This window comes from Denticeps clupeoides, unplaced genomic scaffold (assembly GCF_900700375.1).
Source record: "Denticeps clupeoides unplaced genomic scaffold, fDenClu1.1, whole genome shotgun sequence".
NCBI classification, from domain to species: Eukaryota; Metazoa; Chordata; class Actinopteri; order Clupeiformes; family Denticipitidae; genus Denticeps; species Denticeps clupeoides.
In genome coordinates, this window is record NW_021629697.1 from 146,357 (window position 1) to 170,142 (window position 23,786).

General features: G+C 41.0%; 39 non-coding genes across 39 annotated transcripts; 27 read left to right on the top strand and 12 right to left on the bottom strand.

Moving 5' to 3' along the window:
* Window positions 1-5,179: 5,179 nt before the first annotated feature.
* Window positions 5,180-5,252, bottom strand: trnaa-agc (transfer RNA alanine (anticodon AGC)). The gene has a single exon. It is a non-coding gene; the product is annotated as a tRNA-Ala (tRNA).
* Window positions 5,253-5,807: 555 nt separating this feature from the next.
* On the top strand, window positions 5,808-5,881 carry trnai-aau (transfer RNA isoleucine (anticodon AAU)). Its single transcript has one exon. It is a non-coding gene; the product is annotated as a tRNA-Ile (tRNA).
* Window positions 5,882-6,043: 162 nt separating this feature from the next.
* Window positions 6,044-6,116, bottom strand: trnaa-agc (transfer RNA alanine (anticodon AGC)). Its single transcript has one exon. It is a non-coding gene; the product is annotated as a tRNA-Ala (tRNA).
* A 564-nt stretch (window positions 6,117-6,680) lies between these two features.
* Window positions 6,681-6,753, top strand: trnak-cuu (transfer RNA lysine (anticodon CUU)). The gene has a single exon. It is a non-coding gene; the product is annotated as a tRNA-Lys (tRNA).
* Window positions 6,754-7,205: 452 nt separating this feature from the next.
* On the top strand, window positions 7,206-7,279 carry trnai-aau (transfer RNA isoleucine (anticodon AAU)). Its single transcript has one exon. It is a non-coding gene; the product is annotated as a tRNA-Ile (tRNA).
* A 162-nt stretch (window positions 7,280-7,441) lies between these two features.
* trnaa-agc (transfer RNA alanine (anticodon AGC)) lies at window positions 7,442-7,514 on the bottom strand. Its single transcript has one exon. It is a non-coding gene; the product is annotated as a tRNA-Ala (tRNA).
* Window positions 7,515-7,547: 33 nt separating this feature from the next.
* On the top strand, window positions 7,548-7,620 carry trnak-cuu (transfer RNA lysine (anticodon CUU)). Its single transcript has one exon. It is a non-coding gene; the product is annotated as a tRNA-Lys (tRNA).
* Window positions 7,621-8,307: 687 nt separating this feature from the next.
* Window positions 8,308-8,380, bottom strand: trnaa-agc (transfer RNA alanine (anticodon AGC)). The gene has a single exon. It is a non-coding gene; the product is annotated as a tRNA-Ala (tRNA).
* Window positions 8,381-8,945: 565 nt separating this feature from the next.
* trnak-cuu (transfer RNA lysine (anticodon CUU)) lies at window positions 8,946-9,018 on the top strand. The gene has a single exon. It is a non-coding gene; the product is annotated as a tRNA-Lys (tRNA).
* A 656-nt stretch (window positions 9,019-9,674) lies between these two features.
* On the bottom strand, window positions 9,675-9,747 carry trnaa-agc (transfer RNA alanine (anticodon AGC)). The gene has a single exon. It is a non-coding gene; the product is annotated as a tRNA-Ala (tRNA).
* A 565-nt stretch (window positions 9,748-10,312) lies between these two features.
* On the top strand, window positions 10,313-10,385 carry trnak-cuu (transfer RNA lysine (anticodon CUU)). The gene has a single exon. It is a non-coding gene; the product is annotated as a tRNA-Lys (tRNA).
* A 453-nt stretch (window positions 10,386-10,838) lies between these two features.
* On the top strand, window positions 10,839-10,912 carry trnai-aau (transfer RNA isoleucine (anticodon AAU)). Its single transcript has one exon. It is a non-coding gene; the product is annotated as a tRNA-Ile (tRNA).
* A 162-nt stretch (window positions 10,913-11,074) lies between these two features.
* Window positions 11,075-11,147, bottom strand: trnaa-agc (transfer RNA alanine (anticodon AGC)). The gene has a single exon. It is a non-coding gene; the product is annotated as a tRNA-Ala (tRNA).
* A 564-nt stretch (window positions 11,148-11,711) lies between these two features.
* On the top strand, window positions 11,712-11,784 carry trnak-cuu (transfer RNA lysine (anticodon CUU)). The gene has a single exon. It is a non-coding gene; the product is annotated as a tRNA-Lys (tRNA).
* Window positions 11,785-12,237: 453 nt separating this feature from the next.
* On the top strand, window positions 12,238-12,311 carry trnai-aau (transfer RNA isoleucine (anticodon AAU)). The gene has a single exon. It is a non-coding gene; the product is annotated as a tRNA-Ile (tRNA).
* A 162-nt stretch (window positions 12,312-12,473) lies between these two features.
* Window positions 12,474-12,546, bottom strand: trnaa-agc (transfer RNA alanine (anticodon AGC)). Its single transcript has one exon. It is a non-coding gene; the product is annotated as a tRNA-Ala (tRNA).
* A 1,081-nt stretch (window positions 12,547-13,627) lies between these two features.
* On the top strand, window positions 13,628-13,701 carry trnai-aau (transfer RNA isoleucine (anticodon AAU)). The gene has a single exon. It is a non-coding gene; the product is annotated as a tRNA-Ile (tRNA).
* A 162-nt stretch (window positions 13,702-13,863) lies between these two features.
* On the bottom strand, window positions 13,864-13,936 carry trnaa-agc (transfer RNA alanine (anticodon AGC)). Its single transcript has one exon. It is a non-coding gene; the product is annotated as a tRNA-Ala (tRNA).
* Window positions 13,937-13,969: 33 nt separating this feature from the next.
* trnak-cuu (transfer RNA lysine (anticodon CUU)) lies at window positions 13,970-14,042 on the top strand. Its single transcript has one exon. It is a non-coding gene; the product is annotated as a tRNA-Lys (tRNA).
* A 687-nt stretch (window positions 14,043-14,729) lies between these two features.
* trnaa-agc (transfer RNA alanine (anticodon AGC)) lies at window positions 14,730-14,802 on the bottom strand. Its single transcript has one exon. It is a non-coding gene; the product is annotated as a tRNA-Ala (tRNA).
* Window positions 14,803-15,366: 564 nt separating this feature from the next.
* On the top strand, window positions 15,367-15,439 carry trnak-cuu (transfer RNA lysine (anticodon CUU)). Its single transcript has one exon. It is a non-coding gene; the product is annotated as a tRNA-Lys (tRNA).
* A 449-nt stretch (window positions 15,440-15,888) lies between these two features.
* Window positions 15,889-15,962, top strand: trnai-aau (transfer RNA isoleucine (anticodon AAU)). Its single transcript has one exon. It is a non-coding gene; the product is annotated as a tRNA-Ile (tRNA).
* Window positions 15,963-16,119: 157 nt separating this feature from the next.
* On the bottom strand, window positions 16,120-16,192 carry trnaa-agc (transfer RNA alanine (anticodon AGC)). The gene has a single exon. It is a non-coding gene; the product is annotated as a tRNA-Ala (tRNA).
* Window positions 16,193-16,756: 564 nt separating this feature from the next.
* Window positions 16,757-16,829, top strand: trnak-cuu (transfer RNA lysine (anticodon CUU)). Its single transcript has one exon. It is a non-coding gene; the product is annotated as a tRNA-Lys (tRNA).
* A 454-nt stretch (window positions 16,830-17,283) lies between these two features.
* Window positions 17,284-17,357, top strand: trnai-aau (transfer RNA isoleucine (anticodon AAU)). The gene has a single exon. It is a non-coding gene; the product is annotated as a tRNA-Ile (tRNA).
* A 162-nt stretch (window positions 17,358-17,519) lies between these two features.
* On the bottom strand, window positions 17,520-17,592 carry trnaa-agc (transfer RNA alanine (anticodon AGC)). Its single transcript has one exon. It is a non-coding gene; the product is annotated as a tRNA-Ala (tRNA).
* Window positions 17,593-18,156: 564 nt separating this feature from the next.
* Window positions 18,157-18,229, top strand: trnak-cuu (transfer RNA lysine (anticodon CUU)). Its single transcript has one exon. It is a non-coding gene; the product is annotated as a tRNA-Lys (tRNA).
* Window positions 18,230-18,678: 449 nt separating this feature from the next.
* On the top strand, window positions 18,679-18,752 carry trnai-aau (transfer RNA isoleucine (anticodon AAU)). The gene has a single exon. It is a non-coding gene; the product is annotated as a tRNA-Ile (tRNA).
* Window positions 18,753-18,914: 162 nt separating this feature from the next.
* Window positions 18,915-18,987, bottom strand: trnaa-agc (transfer RNA alanine (anticodon AGC)). The gene has a single exon. It is a non-coding gene; the product is annotated as a tRNA-Ala (tRNA).
* Window positions 18,988-19,551: 564 nt separating this feature from the next.
* trnak-cuu (transfer RNA lysine (anticodon CUU)) lies at window positions 19,552-19,624 on the top strand. The gene has a single exon. It is a non-coding gene; the product is annotated as a tRNA-Lys (tRNA).
* A 454-nt stretch (window positions 19,625-20,078) lies between these two features.
* Window positions 20,079-20,152, top strand: trnai-aau (transfer RNA isoleucine (anticodon AAU)). The gene has a single exon. It is a non-coding gene; the product is annotated as a tRNA-Ile (tRNA).
* Window positions 20,153-20,515: 363 nt separating this feature from the next.
* On the top strand, window positions 20,516-20,587 carry trnam-cau (transfer RNA methionine (anticodon CAU)). The gene has a single exon. It is a non-coding gene; the product is annotated as a tRNA-Met (tRNA).
* Window positions 20,588-21,051: 464 nt separating this feature from the next.
* Window positions 21,052-21,123, top strand: trnam-cau (transfer RNA methionine (anticodon CAU)). Its single transcript has one exon. It is a non-coding gene; the product is annotated as a tRNA-Met (tRNA).
* Window positions 21,124-21,624: 501 nt separating this feature from the next.
* trnar-ccu (transfer RNA arginine (anticodon CCU)) lies at window positions 21,625-21,697 on the top strand. Its single transcript has one exon. It is a non-coding gene; the product is annotated as a tRNA-Arg (tRNA).
* A 6-nt stretch (window positions 21,698-21,703) lies between these two features.
* trnam-cau (transfer RNA methionine (anticodon CAU)) lies at window positions 21,704-21,775 on the top strand. The gene has a single exon. It is a non-coding gene; the product is annotated as a tRNA-Met (tRNA).
* Window positions 21,776-22,239: 464 nt separating this feature from the next.
* On the top strand, window positions 22,240-22,311 carry trnam-cau (transfer RNA methionine (anticodon CAU)). Its single transcript has one exon. It is a non-coding gene; the product is annotated as a tRNA-Met (tRNA).
* Window positions 22,312-22,814: 503 nt separating this feature from the next.
* trnar-ccu (transfer RNA arginine (anticodon CCU)) lies at window positions 22,815-22,887 on the top strand. The gene has a single exon. It is a non-coding gene; the product is annotated as a tRNA-Arg (tRNA).
* Window positions 22,888-22,893: 6 nt separating this feature from the next.
* Window positions 22,894-22,965, top strand: trnam-cau (transfer RNA methionine (anticodon CAU)). The gene has a single exon. It is a non-coding gene; the product is annotated as a tRNA-Met (tRNA).
* A 464-nt stretch (window positions 22,966-23,429) lies between these two features.
* trnam-cau (transfer RNA methionine (anticodon CAU)) lies at window positions 23,430-23,501 on the top strand. The gene has a single exon. It is a non-coding gene; the product is annotated as a tRNA-Met (tRNA).
* Window positions 23,502-23,786: the final 285 nt, after the last annotated feature.

Consider the following 23,786-nt stretch of genomic DNA (forward strand, 5'->3'; position numbering starts at 1 on the left):
CGAAAGCCCTACTATATATTCACAAGCCATGCATGCTAGCATGTCCAAATTTCAACCACCTGGGGGAAGTCAAATACTACTCTATGTTGACGATATATTAGTGGCTTCTCCGAGTCTAGAAATATGCAAAGAAGACACTGTGGCCCTTTTTAAACACCTAGCTCAGGAGGGGCACAAAGTCAGTAAAAACAAACTACAATTATGGAAACCACAGGTCAAATATCTAGGCCACCACCTTAGTGCAGGTGGCAGAACTATTCTAGAAGAACGAAAAACAGCAGTCCTTCTGTTTTAAGTCAACAACATGGAGATAAATTGAGACCAATAGCTTATTTTTCTTCCAAATTAGATAATGTAGCTTGCGCATTACCACATTGTGTGAGAGCGGTGATAGCAGCGTCAATGGCAGTAGAAGTCAGTGCCGGAATAGTTCTATTCCACCCATTGACCCTTAAGGTCCCACACGCAGTAGCGGCTTTACTACTGCAAACTAACATGATCTTTTTATCACCTGCAAGGCACCTCTCCTGCATGGCCACGCTGCTGTCACAGCCACACCTCACCATCGAACGATGCACCACATTGAACCCAGCCACATTGCTACCCTTACCTGATGATGGAGAGCAACACGACTGCCAAGCACTAGCAGAACACACAGCTAAATCTAGGTTAGATTTAAGCGACCAACCTTTGTCTCAGGGAGAGGTAGTGTTCGTTGATGGCTCTTCAAGGAAAAATGATTTGGGTAAAACACTAACGGGTTATGCTGTAGTAACAATAGACACCGTACTTAAAGCTGGACACTTGCCATCAACTTTTTCAGCACAAGCTGCCGAGATTGTCGCTCTGACTGAGGCATGTAAATTAATGAAAGGGAAAGATGTCACCATTTATACTGACAGTCAATATGCATTTGCTACAGTTCACACATTTGCTCAGTATTGGCATAACCGAGGAATGGTCACATCTACTGGGAAACCAGTGACTCACGCTCAATTACTAAAAGAATTGTTAAAAGCTGTCCATCTACCTGCTACATTAGCTGTATGTAAATGTGCAGCACACACAAATTCCAAAGACACAATTTCACTCGGTAATGCCTTCGCTGACCGCATAGCGAAACAAGCCGCTGAACAAAGTATACAAGTTTTGTTTACAGACCAAGACCAACTGATAACTTCTGACATTCTCATTGACATGCAACAACAAAGCACAACACATGAGATAGACACATGGATAAAGCATGGGGCTACAAAACAAAACAAAATTTATGTGTGACCCCGGGGGAAACCAATCCTACCAAAGAATATGTATAAATGGGCTGCAATATTGAGCCATGGGCAATCACATGTCTCAACAGGAGGGATGGTAGGACTGGTACAAAAAAATTTCACCACATATGGGTTTAACCTATATTCAAAAAACTTTTGTAGAGCATGTTTGATATGTGCAAAACATAACGCGCAAGGTAATTTAAGACCAAAACGTGGGCAGTTTCCAAAACCACAATACCCATTCCAAACAATACACATGGATTTTATCCAACTCAGTAAAAGTGAAGGAAAGGAATACTGTTTAGTCATTATAGATGCATTCTCTAAATGGATAGAACTATTTCCAACCAAACATCCAGATGCATTGACAGTAGCAAAAGCCTTATGTAAAGATATTATTCCACGCTATGGAATACCTGAAAAAATATACAGCGATAACGGGACTCATTTTGTAAATCAGATGGTAACTAATATAGGAAAAATGTTTCACATTAATTTGAAAAATCACTGCAGTTATCATCCACAGAGTGCAGGATTAGTGGAACGAATGAATGGAACTATAAAAAATAGACTAAAAAAGTGTATGGAAGAAACACATCGACCATGGACACAATGTTTAGAGTTAGTAAAACTATACATCAATATTACTAGCACAACTGGTTTAACCCCTTATGAAACCCTGTTTGGAAGACCATATAGATTACCTTACTTTCAAAACCAATGGGAAACAGAGGAAGACATGACACTAGCGGACTACATGAGAAAAATGTTAGAAACACAGAAACAAAGTACTCCTGATGACAAACTCCCTATTTCTCAGCAGGAACCCCTACAGGTGGAGCCCGGAGACTGGGTGCTAGTAAAGAGCATAAAACGGAAGCATTGGCACTCACCGAAGTGGGAAGGGCCCTACCAAGTGATCCTGACGACACCGACGGCTGTTAAAATAACAGAGAGGGGTACTTGGATACATCAGTCACATTGTAAAAAGGTCATTTCTGCAAACCCTGCCGACGGGAAAGGTGAGCAAAAGTCTGATAATAGGGTGGACTCAGACGTATAGAATCTGGGTAGACCCGAAAGTCAGTGAAGAACACTTTACAGACACCAATCCTAGAAGAGGCAGTAAGGGGAAAAGGTTGGCAGAAATGAATTATAAGGGCTATAAACCATGTCAAAGAACGGGCTTGATAATACTTTGTGTAATGTTCATAGCAACAGTATGGGTGGTAATGTGGAAAAAAGGTATAGAGAAACAACAGGGGGCTATACCCAGGAGGGCGAGAGCTGCACCAAAAGGAACGTCCAGACACATATTTGACTCCGACCGATGCAATGATACTGGCAACGGGATAGAAGAATTACACCTTCGTACTATACCAACAGTGTGTGTGAGAGCTAATACTGTTTCGGTGGCCACAATACCAATTACTGTCCTTAACCATAAGGGACACAAAGCGAGCAATTATCTACCATATCCATGGTATATAACTAATAAATTAAAGTGGGACTCTTTGGTAGCGGACCCAGTGGGTTTTGATTGGAAAACGTGGACTACTAACCCTGCTGCGATACACCATAGACAAATAATCTCTTTTGTGATGACCAATCCCTCCACTCAAGGTCTTGCATTTGAAATATACATCAATCTTACCAAATTGGACTTGTGGCCACCAAACACCCCTGAAATGTACCATACCGATCAACAAGAGAGAGGAGAAAAATGTTGGGTATTTCTTTTATGGCCTTATACTACTAATCCACCTTATTTTCCATTTCGAATATGTCAACTACTAGAACCTAAATCAAATAAAACTGAAACAATCCAAAATTTAAGTGACAAGGGTATACTAGTTAGAGTATTGGATGAAAGTCAACCTTCTGATGAGTGGTTTAGAGTAACAACAGGAATAACTGGTAAATACAATAATTGGCTTCTCCTAGCAGAACAAGCAGCTAATGCCACTCAACAAGACTGTGTAGTTTGCTTGGGACCACGACCACTATTACAAGTAATACCCGCAGTTATAACGGATGAATGTGTTGTAGAAGTAATGAACAAAACATATCCAGACAATCGTTGCAAAAAGTGGGATTTAACATATCCTCTAACAGGACCAGAAAGTTGGAAACCTGTTTTCTCCAGTAAAGTAGCACAAGGAAATTTTACATGTATTAATATAACGGGAAGAAAGGAACTACTCGGGGAAGGGACACCAAGAGATTGGTGTCTTACAATAATACCTGTTGGGCCTATCTTGACCCACAATCTCGAAGCGACATATGGTGGTGGTGTGGGGAAAATAAGTTATACGATCGATTGCCCTCAGACACCAAAGGACTGTGTGCATTAGTAACCCTTTTACTACCTGTCTCAATATTTCCAACCACTATAAGTGACCTTTTAACAAAATTGGATAGCTTGGTACCTGCAGATTGGCACAGAACAAAGCGATCACTTGCACCCTGGGAGAAGTTAACTGACCCAACGTACATAGACGCAATTGGGGTTCCCAGGGGGGTTCCTGATGAATATAAGTTGGCAAATCAAGTAGCAGCAGGATTTGAATCAGCCTTGTGTTGGTGGTGTACGATTAACAAGAACGTGGACAGAATCAATTACATCCATTACAATGTACAGAAATTAGGTAATTGGACACAAGACGGTTTTGAGGCCGTGCATGAGCAATTATCTACTACCTCCCTCATGACTTTTCAGAACAGGATTGCTCTTGATATGCTCCTAGCGGAAAAAAATGGGGTTTGTGGTATGTTTGGAGAGCAATGTTGTTCTTTCATACCAAACAACACAGCTGCAGGAGGCAGTCTGACAATGGCCATTGACGGCCTACGCACCCTCAACCGGAAGATGAAGGAGCATTCGGGAGTGGAAACGACCATGTGGGATTCCTGGATGAAAGTATTTGGGAAATACAGAGCTCTAGTTCAATCTGTTTTAGTTTCAATGGCTGTATTTGCAGCAATTCTGACATTGTGTGGATGTTGTTGTATTCCCTGTCTACGCAGTCTTGTGAACCGTCTCATCACTACCGCCTTATCACCAAGGGATGTTGAGCCTACACAGGCGTACCCACTTTTGGAAAATGAAGAATTTTACGGGAGCTATGATTTTAGTGACTTCAAGCTAACTCAACTTTTTCAAGAGAGTCCTCTACAAGAAAAAGACGACTGACCTTTTGTGTGTAAATGTATTTCTCATTGTATGAACTAATAGTTGAAAATCCTAAAGGAAGAGATTATTAGGGAAGCTAACAAAAGAGTAAATAACATGATAAACAGGAGGGAAATGTTGGAAAAATGTATATATGTTATCATGTAATTACTTCTTTTATTCATATCCTTTAAGCACGAATATGTATTAATCCTTGGAATATTACTGACAACTCTTAATCATTAACAAACCTCAAAGCAAAGGTTTTAAGTTTGCAGGACTGCATGACCGCGACCTGAGGACCAACAACAAGCAGACCATGATGAACCAGAGTCCAATCACCTGAAGAATCTACAGACGAAGATGAACATGTCACCATGTCACCATGACTCGACCAAAGATCAATTCATAAGACTATGTGTAATACACAATTATTAACTAATATGGTGTGATTTTATGTGAACCCTAATGAACCTACCAAATAAAAGAAGGAGATGCGATGAAGGACGCCAGAGCTTTTGGAGGCCTGTTGTAAGGCGTGACTTCCATTCGCTCTCCTTGCAAGTAAAACGGACTCAAATGCTTTGTGTCTTTCTTCTCTTTGTTTAGTAAATGTTATACTGACAGATAAACCTAACAATTCATCAACAGGTTGGGCTTTTTTCGTGTGTGTAGCTCTACTGTGCTGTGCTGTGTGGTAAAAATTGGCTCAATTAAAGAAATATGACCAATATGGAGAATGCGGGCATCGATCCCGCTACCTCTCGCATGCTAAGCGAGCGCTCTACCATTTGAGCTAATTCCCCTACTTGGTGTTAAGTAGCAGGCTTGCGCATAATGCCCCTGCTAGCTCAGTCGGTTAGAGCATGAGACTCTTAATCTCAGGGTTGTGGGTTCGAGCCCCACGTTGGCCGAACCTTTTTGGTGAAAAGATCCAATTATGGATGACATCAACAGAAAAACATTTGAATACATTTAGCAACAGATTGTACTTTAGCTAATGTAGTGTGCTGTCTGATAAAAATGTGCTCAATTGAAGAAAAATAATCCAAGTGAAAAAAAAAGCATGGAAAAAACTGGAATCAATCTCGTCACCTCTGGCATGCTAAACAAGGCTTATACTACTTGAGCAAACTACCCAGGTGAAGCGTAACATGAAAGTAGGGATTAACACAGACTCTTTCATTTTGAGCCAAGACGCTTTGACACAGAAGCTGGATACATCGTGCAACAGATTGTACTTTTTTGTGCATTTTGCACTGCTGTGTGGTGTGTGGTAAAAATGTGCTTAATCCAAGTGAAAAAAAACAGACCTAAAGATGAGAAAGAAGATGAGCACGGATTAAAAAGCTTTTTATCAAGGCCAGTTAGCTCAGCTGGTTAGAGCGTGGTGCTAATAACGCCAAGGTCGCGGGTTCGATCCCCGTACTGGCCTCAATTTTATTTTGGACCCCTGTACTCAGGTTGCCTTGTTGACAGGTCTTATGCAAACTGATTTGGATACATTCATCAACAGGTTGGGCTTTTTCGTGTGTGTAGCTCTACTGTGCTGTGCTGTGTGGTAAAAATTGGCTCAATTAAAGAAATATGACCAATATGGAGAATGCGGGCATCGATCCCGCTACCTCTCGCATGCTAAGCGAGCGCTCTACCATTTGAGCTAATTCCCCTACTTAAAAGAAAGAGACAAGAAATTCAGGCAAAACTATAGGCAAGGACTAATCGGATGCTTTCGTTCCGTACCAAGATTCATGGATACAGAAGATGTCAATCATTTGTCCCTGACCGTCAAAGTCTTTAAACCAGCAAGGCCGTGGTGCTATTAACGCCAAAAATAGTTTTTATCGACCCACTTACCCAGGTATAGTTGCCTGGTATTGTTGAGAGGTCTTACGCATGGGAATCAATGCAACTGATATTTCTGTTTGATGGATTTGCTTGTGTCAAGCCCATTTTCATCATACAGATGACATGCTTTTGGTTTTTGGCCTGTCGAACAAGGCAGAGGTGACGCTTTTTGATATTTGACACTATCAAGTAGAAAACCTTACAGGAAATTTGACTGAGGGCACATTATGAGGATATTGACAGTAGGGTCTTAGATCCGTAAGACAAATAGATTGAACATGCTTTATTTCTAATGTTAGTTACAGTGACTGAGGCAATTAGGCTTATTAAGTAGATACTAGCTAATGTAGTTAGTTGCGGTGTTAAGTAGCATGCTTGCGTATAGTTCCCGGCTAGCTCAGTCGGTAGAGCATGAGACTCTTAATCTCAGGGTCGTGGGTTCGAGCCCCACGTTGGGCGAACCTTTTTGGTGAAAAGATCCAATTATGGATGACATCAACAGAAAAACATTTGAATACATTTAGCAACAGATTGTACTTTAGCTAATGTAGTGTGCTGTCTGATAAAAATGTGCTCAATTGAAGAAAAATAATCCAAGTGAACAAAAGAAGCATGGAAAAAACTGGAAAAATCTCGTCACCTCTGGCATGCTAAACAAGGCTTATACTACTTGAGCAAATTACCCAGGTGAAGCGTAACATGAAAGCAGGGATTAACACAGACTCTTTCATTTTGAGCCAAGACTCTTTGACACAGAAGCTGGATACATCGTGCAACAGATTGTACTTTTTTGTGCATTTTGCACTGCTGTGTGGTGTGGTAAAAATGTGCTTAATAATCCAAGTGAAAAAAAAAAACAGACCTAAAGATGAGAAAGAAGATGAGCACGGATTAAAAAGCTTTTTTATGAAGGCCGGTTAGCTCAGCTGGTTAGAGCGTGGTGCTAATAACGCCAAGGTCGCGGGTTCGATCCCCGTACTGGCCACAATTTTATTTTGGACCCCTGTACTCAGGTTGCCTTGTTGACAGGTCTTATGCAAACTGATTTGGATACATTCATCAACAGGTTGGGCATTTTTGTGTGTGTGCCTCTACTGTGCTGTGCTGTGTGGTAAAAATTGGCTCAATTATAGAAATATGACCAATATGGAGAATGCGGGCATCGATCCCGCTACCTCTCGCATGCTAAGCGAGCGCTCTACCATTTGAGCTAATTCCCCTACTTGGTGTTAAGTAGCAGGCTTGCGTATAAGGCCCTGCTAGCTCAGTCGGTAGAGCATGAGACTCTTAATCTCAGGGTTGTGGGTTCGAGCCCCACGTTGGCCGAACCTTTTTGGTGAAAAGATCCAATTATGGATGACATCAACAGAAAAACATTTGAATACATTTAGCAACAGATTGTACTTTAGCTAATGTAGTGTGCTGTCTTATAAAAATGTGCTCAATTGAAGTAAAATAATCCAAGTGAAAAAAAAAGCATGGAAAAAACTGGAATCAATCTCGTCACCTCTGGCATGCTAAGCAAGGCTTATACTACTTGAGCAAATTACCCAGGTGAAGCATAACATGAAAGCAGGGATTAACACAGACTCTTTCATTTTGAGCCAAGACTCTTTGACACAGAAGCTGGATACATCGTGTAACAGGTTGTACTTTTTTGTGCATTTTGCACTGCTGTGTGGTGTGGTAAAAATGTTCTTAATAATCCAAGTGAAAAAAAAAACAAACCTAAAGATGAGAAAGAAGATGAGCACGGATTAAAAAGCTTTTTTATCAAGGATGGTTAGCTCAGCTGGTTAGAGCGTGGTCCTAATAACGCCAAGGTCGCGGGTTCGATCCCTGTTCAATCCCCAATTTTATTTTGGACCACTGTACTCAGGTTGCCTTGTTGACAGGTCTTATGCAAACTGATTTGGATACATTCATCAACAGGTTGGCCTTTTTCGTGTGTGTAGCTCTACTGTGCTGTGCTGTGTGGTAAAAATTGGCTCAATTAAAGAAATGTGACCAATATGGAGAATGCGGGCATCGATCCCGCTACCTCTCGCATGCTAAGCGAACGCTCTACCATTTGAGCTAATTCCCCTACTTAAAAAAAAAGAGACAAGAAATTCAGGCAAAACTATAGGCAAGGACTAATCGGATGCTTTCGTTCCGTACCAAGATTCTTGGATACAGAAGATGTCAATCATTTGTACCTGACCATCAAAGTCTTTAAACCAGCAAGGCCGTGGTGCTATTAACGCCAAAAATAGTTTTTATCGACCCACTTACCCAGGTATAGTTGCCTGGTATTGTTGAGAGGTCTTACGCATGGGAATCAATGCAACTGATATTTCTGATTGATGGATTTGCTTGTGTCAAGCCCATTTTCATCATACAGATGACATGCTTTTGGTTTTTGGCCTGTCGAACAAGGCAGAGGTGACGCTTTTTGATATTTGACACTATCAAGTAGAAAACCTTACAGGAAATTTGACTGAGGGCACATTATGAGGATATTGACAGTAGGGTCTTAGATCCGTAAGACAAATAGATTGAACATGCTTCATTTCTAATGTTAATTACAGTGACTGACGCAATTAGGCTTATTAAGTAGATACTAGCTAAAGTAGTTTGTTGTGGTGTTAAGTAGCAGGCTTGTGTCTAATGCCCGGCTAGCTCAGTCGGTAGAGCATGAGACTCTTAATCTCAGGGTCGTGGGTTCGAGCCCCATGTTGGGCGAACCTTTTTGGTGAAAAGATCCAATTATGGATGACATCAACAGAAAAACATTTGAATACATTTAGCAACAGATTGTACTTTAGCTAATGTAGTGTGCTGTCTTATAAAAATGTGCTCAATTGAAGAAAAATAATCCAAGTGAAAAAAAGAAGCATGGAAAAAACTGGAATCAATCTCGTCACCTCTGGCATGCTAAACAAGGCTTATACTGAAAGCAGGGATTAACACAGACTCTTTCATTTTGAGCCAAGACTCTTTGACACAGAAGCTGGATACATCGTGTAACAGGTTGTACTTTTTTGTGCATTTTGCACTGCTGTGTGGTGTGGTAAAAATGTTCTTAATAATCCAAGTGAAAAAAAAAAACAAACCTAAAGATGAGAAAGAAGATGAGCACGGATTAAAAAGCTTTTTTATTAAGGATGGTTAGCTCAGCTGGTTAGAGCGTGGTCCTAATAACGCCAAGGTCGCGGGTTCGATCCCTGTACTTGCCACAATTTTATTTTGGACCCCTGTACTCAGGTTGCCTTGTTGACAGGTCTTATGCAAACTGATTTGGATACATTCATCAACAGGTTGGCCTTTTTCGTGTGTGTAGCTCTACTCTGCTGTGCTGTGTGGTAAAAATTGGCTCAATTAAAGAAATGTGACCAATATGGAGAATGCGGGCATCGATCCCGCTACCTCTCGCATGCTAAGCGAGCGCTCTACCATTTGAGCTAATTCCCCTACTTAAAAAAAAAGAGACAAGAAATTCAGGCAAAACTATAGGCAAGGACTAATCGGATGCTTTCGTTCCGTACCAAGATTCTTGGATACAGAAGATGTCAATCATTTGTCCCTGACCATCAAAGTCTTTAAACCAGCAAGGCCGTGGTGCTATTAACGCCAAAAATAGTTTTTATCGACCCACTTACCCAGGTATAGTTGCCTGGTATTGTTGAGAGGTCTTACGCATGGGAATCAATGCAACTGATATTTCTGATTGATGGATTTGCTTGTGTCAAGCCCATTTTCATCATACAGATGACATGCTTTTGGTTTTTGGCCTGTCGAACAAGGCAGAGGTGACGCTTTTTGATATTTGACACTATCAAGTAGAAAACCTTACAGGAAATTTGACTGAGGGCACATTATGAGGATATTGACAGAAGGGTCTTAGATCCGTAAGACAAATAGATTGAACATGCTTCATTTCTAATGTTAATTACAGTGACTGAGGCAATTAGGCTTATTAAGTAGATACTAGCTAAAGTAGTTTGTTGTGGTGTTAAGTAGCAGGCTTGTGTATAATGCCCGGCTAGCTCAGTCGGTAGAGCATGAGACTCTTAATCTCAGGGTCGTGGGTTCGAGCCCCACGTTGGGCGAACCTTTTTGGTGAAAAGATCCAATTATGGATGACATCAACAGAAAAACATTTGAATACATTTAGCAACAGATTGTACTTTAGCTAATGTAGTGTGCTGTCTGATAAAAATGTGCTCAATTGAAGAAAAATAATCCAAGTGAAAAAAAGAAGCATGGAAAAAACTGGAATCAATCTCGTCACCTCTGGCATGCTAAACAAGGCTTATACTACTTGAGCAAATTACCCAGGTGAAGCCTAACATGAAAGCAGGGATTAACACAGACTCTTTCATTTTGAGACAAGACTCTTTGACACAGAAGCTGGATACATCGTGCAACAGATTGTACTTTTTTGTGCATTTTGCACTGCTGTGTGGTGTGGTAAAAATGTTCTTAATAATCCAAGTGAAAAAAAAAAACAGACCTAAAGATGAGAAAGAAGATGAGCACGGATTAAAAAGCTTTTGTTTCAAGGCCGGTTAGCTCAGCTGGTTAGAGCGTGGTGCTAATAACGCCAAGGTCGCGGGTTCGATCCCCGTACTGGCCACAATTTTATTTTGGACCCCTGTACTCAGGTTGCCTTGTTGACAGGTCTTATGCAAACTGATTTGGATACATTCATCAACAGGTTGGGCTTTTTCGTGTGTGTAGCTCTACTGTGCTGTGCTGTGTGGTAAAAATTGGCTCAATTAAAGAAATATGACCAATATGGAGAATGCGGGCATCGATCCCGCTACCTCTCGCATGCTAAGCGAGCGCTCTACCATTTGAGCTAATTCCCCTACTTAAAAGAAAGAGACAAGAAATTCAGGCAAAACTATAGGCAAGGACTAATCGGATGCTTTCGTTCCGTACCAAGATTCATGGATACAGAAGATGTCAATCATTTGTCCCTGACCGTCAAAGTCTTTAAACCAGCAAGGCCGTGGTGCTATTAACGGCAAAAATAGTTTTTATCGACCCACTTACCCAGGTATAGTTGCCTGGTATTGTTGAGAGGTCTTACGCATGGGAATCAATGCAACTGATATTTCTGATTGATGGATTTGCTTGTGGCAAGCCCATTTTCATCATACAGATGACATGCTTTTGGTTTTTGGCCTGTCGAACAAGGCAGAGGTGACGCTTTTTGATATTTGACACTATCAAGTAGAAAACCTTACAGGAAATTTGACTGAGGGCACATTATGAGGATATTGACAGTAGGGTCTTAGATCCGTAAGACAAATAGATTGAACATGCTTCATTTCTAATGTTAATTACAGTGACTGAGGCAATTAGGCTTATTAAGTAGATACTAGCTAAAGTAGTTTGTTGTGGTGTTAAGTAGCAGGCTTGTGTATAATGCCCGGCTAGGTCAGTCGGTAGAGCATGAGACTCTTAATCTCAGGGTCGTGGGTTCGAGCCCCACGTTGGGCGAACGTTTTTGGTGAAAAGATCCAATTATGGATGACGTCAACAGAAAAACATTTGAATACATTTAGCAACAGATTGTACTTTAGCTAATGTAGTGTGCTGTCTGATAAAAATGTGCTCAATTGAAGAAAAATAATCCAAGTGAAAAAAAGAAGCATGGAAAAAACTGGAATCAATCTCGTCACCTCTTGCATGCTAAACAAGGCTTATACTACTTGAGCAAAATACCCAGGTGAAGCGTAACATGAAAGTAGGGATTAACACAGACTCTTTCATTTTGAGCCAAGACTCTTTGACACAGAAGCTGGATTCATCGTGCAACAGATTGTACTTTTTTGTGCATTTTGCACTGCTGTGTGGTGTGGTAAAAATGTACTTAATAATCCAAGGGAAAAAAAAAAACAGACCTAAAGATGAGAAAGAAGATGAGCACGGATTAAAAAGCTTTTTTATCAAGGCCAGTTAGCTCAGCTGGTTAGAGCGTGGTGCTAATAACGCCAAGGTCGCGGGTTCGATCCCCGTACTGGCCTCAATTTTATTTTGGACCCCTGTACTCAGGTTGCCTTGTTGACAGGTCTTATGCAAACTGATTTGGATACATTCATCAACAGGTTGGGCTTTTTCGTGTGTGTAGCTCTACTGTGCTGTGCTGTGTGGTAAAAATTGGCTCAATTAAAGAAATATGACCAATATGGAGAATGCGGGCATCGATCCCGCTACCTCTCGCATGCTAAGCGAGTGCTCTACCATTTGAGCTAATTCCCCTACTTAAAAGAAAGAGACAAGAAATTCAGGCAAAACTATAGGCAAGGACTAATCGGATGCTTTCGTTCCGTACCAAGATTCATGGATACAGAAGATGTCAATCATTTGTCCCTGACCGTCAAAGTCTTTAAACCAGCAAGGCCGTGGTGCTATTAACGCCAAAAATAGTTTTTATCGACCCACTTACCCAGGTATAGTTGCCTGGTATTGTTGAGAGGTCTTACGCATGGGAATCAATGCAACTGATATTTCTGTTTGATGGATTTGCTTGTGTCAAGCCCATTTTCATCATACAGATGACATGCTTTTGGTTTTTGGCCTGTCGAACAAGGCAGAGGTGACGCTTTTTGATATTTGACACTATCAAGTAGAAAACCTTACAGGAAATTTGACTGAGGGCACATTATGAGGATATTGACAGTAGGGTCTTAGATCCGTAAGACAAATAGATTGAACATGCTTCATTTCTAATGTTAATTACAGTGACTGAGGCAATTAGGCTTATTAAGTAGATACTAGCTAAAGTAGTTTGTTGTGGTGTTAAGTAGCAGGCTTGTGTATAATGCCCGGCTAGCTCAGTCGGTAGAGCATGAGACTCAGGGTCGTGGTTTCGAGCCCCACGTTGGGCGAACCTTTTTGGTGAAAAGATCATATTATGGATGACATCAACAGAAAAACATTTGAATACATTTAGCAACAGATTGTACTTTAGCTAATGTAGTGTGCTGTCTGATAAAAATGTGCTCAATTGAAGAAAAATAATCCAAGTGAACAAAAGAAGCATGGAAAAAACTGGAAAAATATCGTCACCTCTGGCATGCTAAACAAGGCTTATACTACTTGAGCAAATTACCCAGGTGAAGCGTAACATGAAAGCAGGGATTAACACAGACTCTTTCATTTTGAGCCAAGACTCTTTGACACAGAAGCTGGATACATCGTGCAACAGATTGTACTTTTTTGTGCATTTTGCACTGCTGTGTGGTGTGGTAAAAATGTGCTTAATAATCCAAGTGAAAAAAAAAAACAGACCTAAAGATGAGAAAGAAGATGAGCACGGATTAAAAAGCTTTTTTATGAAGGCCGGTTAGCTCAGCTGGTTAGAGCGTGGTGCTAATAACGCCAAGGTCGCGGGTTCGATCCCCGTACTGGCCACAATTTTATTTTGGACCCCTGTACTCAGGTTGCCTTGTTGACAGGTCTTATGCAAACTGATTTGGATACATTCATCAACAGGTTGGGCATTTTTGTGTGTGTGCCTCTACTGTGCTGTGCTGTGTGGTAAAAATTGGCTCAATTATAGAAATATGACCAATATGGAGAATGCGGGCATCGATCCCGCTACCTCTCGCATGCTAAGCGAGCGCTCTACCATTTGAGCTAATTCCCCTACTTGGTGTTAAGTAGCAGGCTTGCGTATAAGGCCCTGCTAGCTCAGTCGGTAGAGCATGAGACTCTTGATCTCAGGGTTGTGGGTTCGAGCCCCACGTTGGCCGAACCTTTTTGGTGAAAAGATCCAATTATGGATGACATCAACAGAAAAACATTTGAATACATTTAGCAACAGATTGTACTTTAGCTAATGTAGTGTGCTGTCTTATAAAAATGTGCTCAATTGAAGAAAAATAATCCAAGTGAAAAAAAAAGCATGGAAAAAACTGGAATCAATCTCGTCACCTCTGGCATGCTAAGCAAGGCTTATACTACTTGAGCAAATTACCCAGGTGAAGCATAACATGAAAGCAGGGATTAACACAGACTCTTTCATTTTGAGCCAAGACTCTTTGACACAGAAGCTGGATACATCGTGTAACAGGTTGTACTTTTTTGTGCATTTTGCACTGCTGTGTGGTGTGGTAAAAATGTTCTTAATAATCCAAGTGAAAAAAAAAACAAACCTAAAGATGAGAAAGAAGATGAGCACGGATTAAAAAGCTTTTTTATCAAGGATGGTTAGCTCAGCTGGTTAGAGCGTGGTCCTAATAACGCCAAGGTCGCGGGTTCGATCCCTGTTCAATCCCCAATTTTATTTTGGACCCCTGTACTCAGGTTGCCTTGTTGACAGGTCTTATGCAAACTGATTTGGATACATTCATCAACAGGTTGGGCTTTTTCGTGTGTGTAGCTCTACTGTGCTGTGCTGTGTGGTAAAAATTGGCTCAATTAATGAAATGTGACCAATATGGAGAATGCGGGCATCGATCCCGCTACCTCTCGCATGCTAAGCGAACGCTCTACCATTTGAGCTAATTCCCCTACTTAAAAAAAAGAGACAAGAAATTCAGGCAAAACTATAGGCAAGGACTAATCGGATGCTTTCGTTCCGTACCAAGATTCTTGGATACAGAAGATGTCAATCATTTGTCCCTGACCATCAAAGTCTTTAAACCAGCAAGGCCGTGGTGCTATTAACGCCAAAAATAGTTTTTATCGACCCACTTACCCAGGTATAGTTGCCTGGTATTGTTGAGAGGTCTTACGCATGGGAATCAATGCAACTGATATTTCTGATTGATGGATTTGCTTGTGTCAAGCCCATTTTCATCATACAGATGACATGCTTTTGGTTTTTGGCCTGTCGAACAAGGCAGAGGTGACGCTTTTTGATATTTGACACTATCAAGTAGAAAACCTTACAGGAAATTTGACTGAGGGCACATTATGAGGATATTGACAGTAGGGTCTTAGATCCGTAAGACAAATAGATTGAACATGCTTCATTTCTAATGTTAGTTACAGTGACTGAGGCAATTAGGCTTATTAAGTAGATACTAGCTAATGTAGTTAGTTGTGGTGTTAAGTAGCAGGCTTACGTATAGTGCCCGGCTAGCTCAGTCGGTAGAGCATGAGACTCTTAATCTCAGGGTCGTGGGTTCGAGCCCCACGTTGGGCGAACCTTTTTGGTGAAAAGATCCAATTATGGATGACATCAAAAGAAAAACATTTGAATACATTTAGCAACAGATTGTACTTTAGCTAATGTAGTGTGCTGTCTGATAAAAATGAGCTCAATTGAAGAAAAATAATCCAAGTGAAAAAAAGAAGCATGGACAAAACTGGAATCAATCTCGTCACCTCTTGCATGCTAAACAAGGCTTATACTACTTAAATTACCCAGGTGAAGCGTAACATGAAAGCAGGAATTAACACAGACTCTTTCATTTTGAGCCAAGACTCTTTGACACAGAAGCTGGATACATCGTGCAACCGATTGTACTTTTTTGTGCATTTTGCACTGCTGTGTGGTGTGGTAAAAATGTGCTTAATAATCCAAGTGAAAAAAAAAAACAGACCTAAAGATGAGAAAGAAGATGAGCACGGATTAAACATCTTTTTTATCAAGGCCGGTTAGCTCAGCTGGTTAGAGCGTGGTGCTAATAACGCCAAGGTCGCGGGTTCGATCCCCGTACTGGCCACAATTTTATTTTGGACCCCTGTACTCAGGTTGCCTTGTTGACAGGTCTTATGCAAACTGATTTGGATACATTCATCAACAGGTTGGGCTTTTTCGTCTGTGTAGCTCTACTGTGCTGTGTGGTAAAAATTGGCTCAATTAAGGAAATATGACCAACATGGAGAATGCGGGCATCGATCCCGCTACCTCTCGCATGCTAAGCGAGCGCTCTACCATTTGAGCTAATTCCCCTACTTAAAAGAAAGAGACAAGAAATTCAGGCAAAACTATAGGCAAGGACTAATCGGATGCTTTCGTTCCGTACCAAGATTCATGGATACAGAAGATGTCAATCATTTGTCCCTGACCGTCAAAGTCTTTAAACCAGCAAGGCCGTTGTGCTATTAACGGCAAAAATAGTTTTTATCGACCGACTTACCCAGGTATAGTTGCCTGGTATTGTTGAGAGGTCTTATGCATGGGAATCAATGCAACTGATATTTCTGATTGATGGATTTGCTTGTGTCAAGCCCATTTTCATCATACAGATGACATGCTTTTGGTTTTTGGCCTGTCAAACAAGGCAGAGGTGACGCTTTTTGATATTTGACACTATCAAGTAGAAAACCTTACAGGAAATTTGACTGAGGGCACATTATGAGGATATTGACAGTAGGGTCTTAGATCCGTAAGACAAATAGATTGAACATGCTTCATTTCTAATGTTAATTACAGTGACTGAGGCAATTAGGCTTATTAAGTAGATACTAGCTAAAGTAGTTTGTTGTGGTTATAAGTAGCAGGCTTGTGTATAATGCCCGGCTAGCTCAGTCGGTAGAGCATGAGACTCTTAATCTCAGGGTCGTGGGTTCGAGCCCCACGTTGGGCGAACTATTTTGGTGAAAAGATCCAATTATGGTTGACATCAACAGAAAAACATTTGAATACATTTAGCAACAGATTGTACTTTAGCTAATGTAGTGTGCTGTCTGATAAAAATGTGCTCAATTGAAGAAAAATAATCCAAGTGAAAAAAAGAAGCATGGAAAAAACTGGAATCAATCTCGTCACCTCTGGCATGCTAAACAAGGCTTATACTACTTGAGCAAAATACCCAGGTGAAGCGTAACATGAAAGTAGGGATTAACACAGACTCTTTCATTTTGAGCCAAGACTCTTTGACACAGAAGCTGGATACATCGTGCAACAGATTGTACTTTTTTGTGCATTTTGCACTGCTGTGTGGTGTGGTAAAAATGTTCTTAATAATCCAAGGGAAAAAAAAAAAACAGACCTAAAGATGAGAAAGAAGATGAGCACGGATTAAAAAGCTTTTTTATCAAGGCCGGTTAGCTCAGCTGGTTAGAGCGTGGTGCTAATAACGCCAAGGTCGCGGGTTCGATCCCCGTACTGGCCACAATTTTATTTTGGACCCCTGTACTCAGGTTGCCTTGTTGACAGGTCTTATGCAAACTGATTTGGATACATTCATCAACAGGTTGGGCTTTTTCGTCTGTGTAGCTCTACTGTGCTGTGCTGTGTGGTAAAAATTGGCTCAATTAAAGAAATATGACCAATATGGAGAATGCGGGCATCGATCCCGCTACCTCTCGCATGCTAAGCGAGCGCTCTACCATTTGAGCTAATTCCCCTACTTAAAAGAAAGAGACAAGAAATTCAGGCAAAACTATAGGCAAGGACTAATCGGATGCTTTCGTTCCGTACCAAGATTCATGGATACAGAAGTTGTCAATCATTTGTCCCTGACCGTCAAAGTCTTTAAACCAGCAAGGCCGTGGTGCTATTAACGCCAAAAATAGTTTTTATCGACCGGCTTACCCAGGTATAGTTGCCTGGTATTGTTGAGAGGTCTTACGCATGGGAATCAATGCAACTGATATTTCTGATTGATGGATTTGCTTGTGTCAAGCCCATTTTCATCATACAGATGACATGCTTTTGGTTTTTGGCCTGTCGAACAAGGCAGAGGTGACGCTTTTTGATATTTGACACTATCAAGTAGAAAACCTTACAGGAAATTTGACTGAGGGCACATTATGAGGATATTGACAGTAGGGTCTTAGATCCGTAAGACAAATAGATTGAACATGCTTCATTTCTAATGTTAGTTACAGTGACTGAGGCAATTAGGCTTATTAAGTAGATACTAGCTAATGTAGTTAGTTGTGGTGTTAAGTAGCAGGCTTGCGTATAGTGCCTGGCTAGCTCAGTCGGTAGAGCATGAGACTCTTAATCTCAGGGTCGTGGGTTCGAGCCCCACGGTGGGCGAACCTTTTTGGTGAAAAGATCCAATTATGGATGACATCAAAAGAAAAACATTTGAATACATTTAGCAACAGATTGTACTTTAGCTAATGTAGTGTGCTGTCTGATAAAAATGAGCTCAATTGAAGAAAAATAATCCAAGTGAAAAAAAGAAGCATGGACAAAACTGGAATCAATCTCGTCACCTCTTGCATGCTAAACAAGGCTTATACTACTTAAATTACCCAGGTGAAGCGTAACATGAAAGCAGGAATTAACACAGACTCTTTCATTTTGAGCCAAGACTCTTTGACACAGAAGCTGGATACATCGTGCAACAGATTGTACTTTTTTGTGCATTTTGCACTGCTGTGTGGTGTGGTAAAAATGTTCTTAATAATCCAAGGGAAAAAAAAAAACAGACCTAAAGATGAGAAAGAAGATGAGCACGGATTAAAAAGCTTTTTTATCAAGGCCGGTTAGCTCAGCTGGTTAGAGCGTGGTGCTAATAACGCCAAGGTCGCGGGTTCGATCCCCGTACTGGCCACAATTTTATTTTGGACCCCTGTACTCAGGTTGCCTTGTTGACAGGTCTTATGCAAACTGATTTGGATACATTCATCAACAGGTTGGGCTTTTTCTTGTGTGTAGCTCTACTGTGCTGTGCTGTGTGGTAAAAATTGGCTCAATTAAAGAAATATGACCAATATGGAGAATGCGGGTATCGATCCCGCTACCTCTCGCATGCTAAGCGAGCGCTCTACCATTTGAGCTAATTCCCCTACTTAAAAGAAAGAGACAAGAAATTCAGGCAAAACTATAGGCAAGGACTAATCGGATGCTTTCGTTCCGTACCAAGATTCATGGATACAGAAGTTGTCAATCATTTGTCCCTGACCGTCAAAGTCTTTAAACCAGCAAGGCCGTGGTGCTATTAACGGCAAAAATAGTTTTTATCGACCGGCTTACCCAGGTATAGTTGCCTGGTATTGTTGAGAGGTCTTACGCATGGGAATCAATGCAACTGATATTTCTGATTGATGGATTTGCTTGTGTCAAGCCCATTTTCATCATACAGATGACATGCTTTTGGTTTTTGGCCTGTCGAACAAGGCAGAGGTGACGCTTTTTGATATTTGACACTATCAAGTAGAAAACCTTACAGGAAATTTGACTGAGGGCACATTATGAGGATATTGACAGTAGGGTCTTAGATCCGTAAGACAAATAGATTGAACATGCTTCATTTCTAATGTTAGTTACAGTGACTGAGGCAATTAGGCTTATTAAGTAGATACTAGCTAATGTAGTTAGTTGTGGTGTTAAGTAGCAGGCTTGCGTATAGTGCCCGGCTAGCTCAGTCGGTAGAGCATGAGACTCTTAATCTCAGGGTCGTGGGTTCGAGCCCCACGGTGGGCGAACCTTTTTGGTGAAAAGATCCAATTATGGATGACATCAAAAGAAAAACATTTGAATACATTTAGCAACAGATTGTACTTTAGCTAATGTAGTGTGCTGTCTGATAAAAATGAGCTCAATTGAAGAAAAATAATCCAAGTGAAAAAAAGAAGCATGGACAAAACTGGAATCAATCTCGTCACCTCTTGCATGCTAAACAAGGCTTATACTACTTAAGCAAATTACCCAGGTGAAGCGTAACATGAAAGCAGGAATTAACACAGACTCTTTCATTTTGAGCCAAGACTCTTTGACACAGAAGCTGGATACATCGTGCAACAGATTGTACTTTTTTTGTGCATTTTGCACTGCTGTGTGGTGTGGTAAAAATGTGCTTAATAATCCAAGTGAAAAAAAAAAACAGATCTAAAGATGAGAAAGAAGATGAGCACGGATTAAAAAGCTTATTTATCAAGGCCGGTTAGCTCAGCTGTTTAGAGCGTGGTGCTAATAACGCCAAGGTCGCGGGTTTGATCCCCGTACTGGCCACAATTTTATTTTGGACCCCTGTACTCAGGTTGCCTTGTTGACAGGTCTTATGCAAACTGATTTGGATACATTCATCAACAGGTTGGGCTTTTTCATGTGTGTAGCTCTACTGTGCTGTGCTGTGTGGTAAAAATTGGCTCAATTAAAGAAATATGACCAATATGGAGAATGCGGGCATTGATCCCGCTACCTCTCGCACTGGCAGTACTGATATGATCCAAGCAACTCTGTACATGCCACTGAGTTGTGTTTTTAAACAGAGACTCATAGGCTAGAGCTATGAATTAGCATACTGCCAGCCCATTGTGCACTGGCCTCCTAAGACAGGGATTGTGGGTTCGAGTCCTATCTAGGGTGATGAGCAGCAGAGTGGCGCAGCGGAAGCGTGCTGGGCCCATAACCCAGAGGTCGATGGATCGAAACCATCCTCTGCTACTTTACTCTTTTTGAATTGGAATTGTTTGTTACATGGAATTGACACAACATCATGAACTAATGCATTGTTTTTTGAAAAACCCTAAACTCATTTCTCGTCCTGTTCACATTTAGGCTCATCACTAATTCTGTTGCACATTGTGGTCTGGACTGTGTGCAATCATTCAACCACAGTTTCTCCTTTAGTTATTATTTGAGTCTACTGAGATCTAAAAAGTCTTGCTTTGAACCAAGTACCCATTGTTAGACGTGTAGGCCGTTGTTACTATAAAGTGCTATAAAGTTCAAATATGGAGTGAAAAGTGCAATAAAAGCCTCTTTGTCTTCTAAAACAACGACGACAATCCCAGCCAGTCATTATCACCCAACCCCACTAACATTGTGAGCTCCAGTGGCCTAATGGAAAAGGCACTGGTCTCCATAGATAGGGATTGGAGATTCAACTGCCATGAAGACTGATGAGCAGCAGAGTGGCGCAGCGGAAGCGTGCTGGGCCCATAGCCCAGAGGTCGATGGATCGAAACCATCCTCTGCTAGTTTGTTGTTTTTTCATTGGACTTATGCATTGTTATTGCATTGTTTAGACACAACGTCATGAACTAGCGCATTGTGTTTAAAAAACTCCAAACTCATTTCTCATCCCATTGACAATAATGCTCATAACTCACATTGTTGCACATTGTGGTCTGGACTGTGGGATATAGACATTAGAAATCGGTATATCTCTATGACTGGCAGTACTGATATGATCCAAGCAACTCTGTACATGCCACTGAGTTGTGTTTTTAAACAGAGACTCATAGCTAGAGCTATGAATTAGCATACTGCCAGCCCATAGTGACTGAAAGATGCCTCCAAAGTAACAAAAGAAATTACTATTAGAATTATAGTATAGTTAAAGAACAAGCAAAATCTAAAGATTGGTGAAACATTATTAGGTTAACAAGAGGACAAAGGGACCAAACATGAGATGAATTAGGTACAGAAATGTGAAAGGGCAAACAATTCAAACACAGTTTGTTGTCTAGGCATTGTAAGCCCTAGTGGCCTAATGGATAAGGCACTGGCCTCCTAAGACAGGGATTGTGGGTTCGAGTCCCATCTAGGGTGATGAGCAGCAGAGTGGCGCAGCGGAAGCGTGCTGGGCCCATAACCCAGAGGTCGATGGATCGAAACCATCCTCTGCTACTTTACTCTTTTTGAATTGGAATTGTTTGTTACATGGAATTGACACAACATCATGAACTAATGCATTGTTTTTTGAAAAACCCTAAACTCATTTCTCGTCCTGTTCACATTTAGGCTCATCACTAATTCTGTTGCACATTGTGGTCTGGACTGTGTGCAATCATTCAACCACAGTTTCTCCTTTAGTTATTATTTGAGTCTACTGAGATCTAAAAAGTCTTGCTTTGAACCAAGTACCCATTGTTAGACGTGTAGGCCGTTGTTACTATAAAGTGCTATAAAGTTCAAATATGGAGTGAAAAGTGCAATAAAAGCCTCTTTGTCTTCTAAAACAACGACGACAATCCCAGCCAGTCATTATCACCCAACCCCACTAACATTGTGAGCTCCAGTGGCCTAATGGAAAAGGCACTGGTCTCCATAGATAGGGATTGGAGATTCAACTGCCATGAAGACTGATGAGCAGCAGAGTGGCGCAGCGGAAGCGTGCTGGGCCCATAACCCAGAGGTCGATGGATCGAAACCATCCTCTGCTAGTTTGTTGTTTTTTCATTGGACTTTTGCATTGTTATTGCATTGTTTAGACACAACGTCATGAACTAGCGCATTGTGTTTAAAAAAACTCCAAACTCATTTCTCATCCCATTGACAATAATGCTCATAACTCACATTGTTGCACATTGTGGTCTGGACTGTGGGATATAGACATTAGAAATCGGTATATCTCTATGACTGGCAGTACTGATATGATCCAAGCAACTCTGTACATGCCACTGAGTTGTGTTTTTAAACAGAGACTCATAGGCTAGAGCTATGAATTAGCATACTGCCAGCCCATTGTGACTGAAAGATGCCTCCAAAGTAACAAAAGAAATTACTATTAGAATTATAGTATAGTTAAAGAACAAGCAAAATCTAAAGATTGGTGAAACATTAGTAGGTTAACAAGAGGACAAAGGGACCAAACATGAGATGAATTAGGTACAGAAATGTGAAAGGGCAAACAATTCAAACACAGTTTGTTGTCTAGGCATTGTAAGCCCTAGTGGCCTAATGGATAAGGCACTGGCCTCCTAAGACAGGGATTGTGGGTTCGAGTCCCATCTAGGGTGATGAGCAGCAGAGTGGCGCAGCGGAAGCGTGCTGGGCCCATAACCCAGAGGTCGATGGATCGAAACCATCCTCTGCTACTTTACTCTTTTTTGAATTGGAATTGTTTGTTACATGGAATTGACACAACATCATGAACTAATGCATTGTTTTTTGAAAAACCCTAAACTCATTTCTCGTCCTGTTCACATTTAGGCTCATCACTAATTCTGTTGCACATTGTGGTCTGGACTGTGTGCAATCATTCAACCACAGTTTCTCCTTTAGTTATTATTTGAGTCTACTGAGATCTAAAAGTCTTGCTTTGAACCAAGTACCCATTGTTAGACGTGTAGGCCGTTGTTACTATAAAGTGCTATAAAGTTCAAATATGGAGTGAAAAGTGCAATAAAAGCCTCTTTGTCTTCTAAAACAACGACGACAATCCCAGCCAGTCATTATCACCCAACCCCACTAACATTGTGAGCTCCAGTGGCCTAATGGAAAAGGCACTGGTTTCCATAGATAGGGATTGGAGATTCAACTGCCATGAAGACTGATGAGCAGCAGAGTGGCGCAGCGGAAGCGTGCTGGGCCCATAACCCAGAGGTCGATGGATCGAAACCATCCTCTGCTAGTTTGTTTTTTTTTCATTGGACTTATGCATTGTTATTGCATTGTTTAGACACAACGTCATGAACTAGCGCATTGTGTTTAAAAAACTCCAAACTCATTTCTCATCCCATTGACAATAATGCTCATAACTCACATTGTTGCACATTGTGGTCTGGACTGTGGGATATAGACATTAGAAATCGGTATATCTCTATGACTGGCAGTACTGATATGATCCAAGCAACTCTGTACATGCCACTGAGTTGTGTTTTTAAACAGAGACTCATAGCTAGAGCTATGAATTAGC